Below are 6,472 nucleotides of genomic sequence, written 5' to 3' on the forward strand. Positions count from 1 at the left end.
TTAAGATCCTCAGAATCAACACACACTCTAACTTTCCCGTTCTTCTTCATTACCGGGACAACGTTAGCTATCCATTGGGGATATTTGACTACTTCTATAAACCCAGCGTCGTACTATTTTTTGACCTCATCCCGAACTTTGAGCAGTGTGTCGGGATTCATTCTTCTTAACTTCTGCTTTACCGGGATTGTCCCTGGAATTAGGGGAATTTTGTGCGCCACTATCTGGGGGTCCAAACCAACCATATCATCATAGCTCCAGGAAAATACGTCTAGGAATTCTCTGAGCAAACTGATCATATCTCCCAATTCCTCACTCTCCACAACCTTAAGTTCCCTCTTTACTTCTTCCGTGCCTAAGTTTATGGTGCGTGTTTCATCTCCACAAGGCACGAGGGAAGGTTTATCATTTTCATTGCTTTCCTCTGTGAGCTCCACCTCAGAATCACTTGAAGTAATGGCAGTTATGGGGATTTCAAAATTAACCGGAGGAATCTCTGAGTCTATTGGATTATTAGGTGTTAGATGAAAGGTCCTGGATGAACGAAAATAGAATATATTATAAAGATGGAATTCAAATGAAGAGCATAAAAAGGATTTGGAAATAAATGCGCTATTAATTCATTAAAAATTTATGTCATAAGAAAAGGGTCCATTTACAACGTTACACTTGCCACCATGGACAAAATGATCAAGTGTAGATAACCAAAGGTACTTTACTCGAAATTGAGTACAGGGATGTCCTCTGCCGTCCAGTTGTCCAGTTCTTGTCCCTCAGCTATTGGAGAGACCAGAGCCTCATACAGGGGATCCAGGTGAATGACATCAACGGATGGTTGATCAGGTGATTCTTCCACATTTGTCGGATTTTCAATGACCGGTTTAGTGAAGACTTCTGTGATTCTCGGGACTACTTTCATCTTTCCCATTTTCTGATCGAATCTCTGATCCCGAAGTCTATTTCTCATCCAGAATCGCCCATCCATGAGAGCATCTTCCTCATAACCCAATCCGCAATGGCCTATTTTCTGGATAGCCAGTATAGGTTCAACGATTCCCTGTAATGTGGTGCCTAGGCCTTTGCCTTCTTCGTACCCACTCCTTGTCATTATCTTGGCTACCATAGCCATAGCCCCTCCATTTCTAGTTTCTTGTAACTCAAGGGCCTGGAAGGAGCTTTCCAATGATTCCTCAGCTGCTTCTACATAAGGGAGTGATTGTGGCTTGGTGACTAGCAAGGCCTCCTCTCCTTTCACTGTGATGATTTTGCCGTCCATAATATATTTGATCTTTTGGTGCAGAGTTGAAGGGACAGCATTTGCTGAATGGATCCAAGGCCTCCCCAACAACATAGTGTAGGCCGGCTCAATGTTCATCACCTGAAATGTGACGTTGAAAGTACATGCACCGACTTGGATTGGCAAGTCAATAACTCCCAGCACTTCTCTCCTTGTACCGTCGAAGGCTCTCACCACCATAGCACTCTGACGTATATCAGATTGGTCAACCGCACTGCCAAGGTGGTATTAGGCGCATTAAGAGTCGACCGTTATCAATAAGTACCTTGGCTACTATACAACCCTTACACTTCACTGTTACATGCAGAGCTTTAGTGTGCCTTAAACCCACAGGGTCTATCTCGTCCTCTGAGAAAGTAATAAAACTGGATGCCTGGATTTGTCCCACTATCTTCTCAAACTGCCCCAGAGTAATGTCGGGGTTTACAAAGGCCTGATCCAGGATTCTCTGCAAGGCTTGTCGGTGCACTTCCGAACTCAAGATCAATGATAACAAATAAATTCGGCAGTGTCTTTTCAACTGCTCCACCACATCATACTCGCTCTGTTTCATTATTTGGAGCAGCAGTTCCTCCTTTTCTTTATGCTCAGCAGGCTCTACTTCCTCTGTTCTTTCAACCTCCTCCTCGGTGTTCTTCAGTGACTCTCCCATCTTTACTTTCCCTTTTCTCTTTTCTTTTTCCTCATTCCCGTAACACCTCCCACTTCGAGTTATGAACTCAACCTCTTGCTCAAGGGAGGAGGGTTTTGTGGCATCGACGGGTTGGGGATCAACTTGAGGAGTAGCACTGGTGGTGGGTCCGGCATATGTCATTCTAAAATGCTCATGAGGAGTAAAACATGGTTTTGGTGGTGCTGGAGGTGAGGCAAGATTAGGAGTTGATGTACTGCTCAACGCTCCTTGAGTGAAGACTTGGAAATTGTAGTTCCAAGGTATGGCATGGGTGTTGGTAACAGGGAGCTGAGATGGGGCTTAGATAACCGTTACTGGCGGCGAGGTTACTGGGGGTGAGAAGGTGATTCTGGGTTTAGAAGCATTCTGGCTGTATCTAGTTGTGTTCACTCCCTCTTCCATCTTCAACCTTGTCTGGTATCTCAGAACCTTGAGAGATAACAAGCTCTGAACCTCTTGCCTGAATCCCTCACAGCCCCGCAGCTCATGATCAGCTGCCCCTCCATGATAAGGACACCCCGTACCTTCTTCTAATCCCGTTACCTGAGGGTAAAGGTAGCCTTCCCTCATTGCCACAGCAAAAATTTCTTTAAAGTAAGGAACCAATTTGTCTACTTCCGGTGTTGCTCCTTCTCCATCAGACTCTATCATATTTACACCACTGCCCGCATTATGGTTAGGCAGTGGGTTTGAGGTAACATTGGGGAGGGAACCATTTTCCTCAATTTTTAGCCATCCATTCCGGATTAAAGCGTGCACTCTTCCTCTGAGTGCTCCGCAGTTGTCAGTTGAGTGCCCTTGTGCTCCCCCATGATACTCACAACGGGCAGTGGCATCATACCACCTGGGATATGGAGGCTAAATTGGGTCTAGGGGGATTGGTACAATTTGGTTGATACCGACAAGGTATCGGTATATTTCACTGAGTGGGAGGGGAAGAGGTGGATCAGGGTTTCTTGGGGGTCTTGGGTTGTTTTGTGGTGGTCTTGGTTGAGCAGGAGGAGGAGGTGGTCTCGGTTGGTAATTTGTAGGTGGGGGATATTGTGGGCGCGGGTGTGGATAATTTGGGAAAGGAGGCGGAATATTTGCGATGGTTTGGCCGTGAGGGGAAGGATATGGCCGGTAATTGTTTTGAGGGAATGGGGAATAATTGTTTTGACGGGTGACAGAATGCACATCACCCTCCTTCTTCTTGCCAAAGCCGGCAGTTTTCTTCGCGGGGTTCTCAGCCAACTCCTGCAACCGTCCCATTCTTAGATTGGCCTCTATTCTTTCACCGGCCTGTATGATGTCAGAGAAGCTATTGGAAGTGTTCCCAATCATCAAATTGAAATAGGGGGCTTTCAAAGTCTCAATGAACAGAGAGCACAGCTCATTGTCAGTCACCGGAGGGTGTACTTCTGCCGCCTTTTCTCTCCATCTCTGGGCATACTCCTTGAAGCTTTCCCTGTCCCTCTACACCAGGTTTTGAAGATCCCTCCTTGTAGGGGCCACATCGCAGTTAAATTTGTACTGCTTTAAAAAGGCATCAGCTAAATCCTTCCAAGAGCGCAGTTTGCTCCTGTCCAACTGAATACACCACCTCAAAGCTGCCCCAGAGAGGCTTTCATGAAAGAAGTGGATCAGCAGTCTGTCATCCTTTGTCAGAGCAGACATTTTGCCAATATAGGTGGCTAGGTGAATGCGAGGATCTGAATTCCCTGTGTACTTGTCGAAATCAGGGACCTTGAACTTGGGTGGCACCACCACATCGGGAACCAATCTGAGAGATGCCACATCGACTGAACCATACATATTCAGTCATTCGATTGCCCTTAATCTCTCCTCTAGAGCAGATAGTTTCTCGCTTTCTTTTGTCTTATTTTCCCCTCCCATCGCATGGAAGACTCCCCCAGTTGGGAGATGAGGGGCGGAGTGAACTGGAGGGATTAGGATTGAAGGGTATGGGTCGGTGTTTGAAACGGTTGGGTAATGAGAGTAAGGTAAGTCATTATTCATGGCAGCCGGATTGACAGTGATTGTCGGGTCCGGAATTGGTGAATGGAAGGTAAAAGAAGTTGAAGCTTGGTGTGGATCATTTGTTGGAGGTGGTGGAGGAGGTAGCGGTAGGCTATGCTCTACTGTGGGTTTATTCTGGGACATTTCCCTCATTAGTCTCATAAGTTCTGAGACCTGATCTTTCAATTCGGAAACCTGCCCTTGTAGGTTCTGTACTTGTTCCTGATCTTCCATTATCTTCTTTGTTCGAGATCTTGTTAAGTACACTCGCTTGGGTTGAACCGTGTGTTTGGTCAGACTTGCCTTGTTTGAAGCAATGTTGATTTCCTGTAAGAATAAAGAAAACTTTAATGAGTTTTGAATTTTGTAAAGAAACTAAAAGTCCTGGTCTGGATGAAGGATACAGTGGCATTTGGGAGCCAGAATGAAATCTGCGAAAGGATGATTGCATTAATTTTATCATGGCATCGTTCAATAGTCTGACCGTGAATGACTGGATTGAATGCGCATTTATGATACCTGTCCATATAGCGTACTTAATTTTTCACATAACCCTAGCGAGGAAGTTCCTACGGGAGTCATATTATTCATTCACAAATTTGCTAAACAATGGTCCAAAAATCATTTCATTAACTGAATAATTCGTACACCATATTCTTTACATCGGCCTAGGTTCTGGGAGGTTCTTTATAATGAGATGGCATTTTCTGAGATACTCATATACCCTTTCTTCTTGTTTGGTAGGGTTGAATGCTTTCAGAGCATACTCGGATTCAGGTAATAGCTCTTGTTTCCCCTGTGTTATCGTCCTCTCCAGCTGGTCAACATTCTCTTTCAGCTTTTGATAGAGAGCAGCTTGTTTTTCTTTCTCTTTCCTTTCCTTAGCACACTATTTCAAGATATCGTTGATGAGTAGCGCCTGTTCTTTTAATTCGAGCTTCTTCTTTTTGTTTTCCTGTTTATACTCTTCAACGAGTACCTCTTGGTATTTCATCTTTTCCTGAAGCTTACTATTCTGCACTTTCATTTCTTTGACCTCAGCTTGAAGAGAGTCTCTTTCCTTTTCCCACCGTACTTCCTGCTCTTCGAACCTTATTTTTTTGGCCCTTGCCTCTTCCCTGAGTCTTCTCACCTTTCTTTTAAGGCGCTGCCGTTGTTCTTCCAACTGTTTTGTTTGTTCTTGCAGTTGTGAGTTCTCGGTATTTGCCTTTCGTAATGAGTCATCCAGACGGTTATCAGCTTCTTCTAATAGGACGTTTCGGGGAGGGTTGCTGTCTTCGAATTCTACAGTTGAGTGTTCTCGGTCTCTGTTAGCCCTCCATTCAAGATAATCGCATGTGGCACTTGGACCTTTAGGCGACCTTTCCATCAGAGAGATGTTTTCCCAGGGTCTGTGAGCCATTTTCAACCCTTCCTCTTCCTTGAGCTCATGGTAGAAATGACCTTGGTGGCATTCTTCAATGTCGATTCTGGTCTGTGTTGAGCCAAACTGCCTCATTACCAATGCCGGAGTGTAACTTGTGTATCCGGTTACTCCGATCAGGGACACCGACTGACTACCTCCCGTGTTGATCAAAACGGATTGGCCTGACACCCACAGCTTCCTCCAACAATAATCATGGCTATTGAAACTCAAAATCTGTTCCTGCCACTGCTGTTCATTCTTCGGACTGATTATTAACCGGGTCATCTTCTCAATGGGAGGCTGGTCAAGGTACCAAGTCAGTCCCTTTGTCTCCATAGGGCATATGTGACTGATAATCCAGAGATATAACAGTTGAGAACAACACTTGATGGACCCTTTACCCTATTGTCTGCAGTAGGTAAGGGTTAATAAGGTCTCCGCAAGAATTGCCGGTATCGGATTGACCTCCTGCCTTTCTACCGCCCAGAATACTTCCACCGTGCTGCAATTTATGATTCCTAATGGTCCCGGGAACAAAATCAGGCCATAGATTCCCAATGCGAGTGCTACTGAGGCTTGATCCCACTATTTCTCTTGGAGGTATTGATCTAACCGCTTCTTGAGGTAGGTCCAATACCATCCATGCGTGTTCCCTTTGACAGTTTCTTTTGACTTTGCCTCCTCCGAAGGAATACCCAACAAATGTGTTAATCGTTTCCAGGTCTACCTATGCTCAAGGTGTAGGTAGATCCGATTCTGTGTTGAGTAAGGAATCTCTAGTAATGCCTGATATTCTTCCATAGTGGGAACTGTATCAATATCATTGAAAGAGAATACCCCGTACTTAGGACTCCAAACTGACAGCATGGCCTTTAATGCCGGGATTTGGACCTTGACTCGCATTAAGGTCGCAATTCTCCCGTATTTCTTCTCAAATTGTGCCTTTACCTGATCGGGAAGCGACCTCCAACCATTAGACAGACCCTCGAGGCTGTTCATTCTGACCTCAATTTTATTCGGATCCCATGAAGGTAGTAAGCTAGCATGTGCCTTGGAAACATCATTTTGCGAGGGTACTGGAGTATGAGTTGATTTGGAC

The sequence above is a fragment of the Hevea brasiliensis genome, chromosome 8 (genome assembly GCF_030052815.1).
Source record: "Hevea brasiliensis isolate MT/VB/25A 57/8 chromosome 8, ASM3005281v1, whole genome shotgun sequence".
In the NCBI taxonomy this organism is placed as follows: Eukaryota; Viridiplantae; Streptophyta; class Magnoliopsida; order Malpighiales; family Euphorbiaceae; genus Hevea; species Hevea brasiliensis.